Here is a 502-nt window from a genome sequence, read left to right on the forward strand (position 1 = left end):
TCACTCCAAAAAAGGAACGGTAGTGCGCAGCTCTGAAGGCTGTAAAAAGACACGAGAGGGCAGGTATAACAAAGTTCTCTAAATGTACAAGGATAAACCAGATGGCGCCCAGAGAAGAGCCAGCGGAAGAGGAGGGTCCCCTGGACGTCTTACGCGCAATGAGGGCGAGTAGACGGGTCTCCGGGGGGAAGGAGGAAGGAGCAGGTTAGAAAAGAAGCCCCATTCCCCAAATCTGCGAGGTTGGGTGAGGAAAGGAGTAAAGAGCCAAGAAAGAACTGAAGGGCAGGAAGAAGTTTGCTGTCGTAGCCCTCAGACTAGCTCAGTGCCGGCCCGAGGTCGGCGTTCAGTCTCTGGAATTACCGATGGCTGAAGGCAGCACAAGGGTGGGAGCACCGGCTAAGTGCTCACTCGTTACCTCCCCCGTTTTGTTCGCCTAACGCAAAAAACAAAAAGCCCGGCGTGGGCCGGAAAAAGGCGCTAGCGGAGCCCCGCCCCCGCGCTC

This window comes from Rhinolophus hipposideros, assembly GCF_964194185.1.
Source record: "Rhinolophus hipposideros genome assembly, chromosome: 8".
In the NCBI taxonomy this organism is placed as follows: Eukaryota; Metazoa; Chordata; class Mammalia; order Chiroptera; family Rhinolophidae; genus Rhinolophus; species Rhinolophus hipposideros.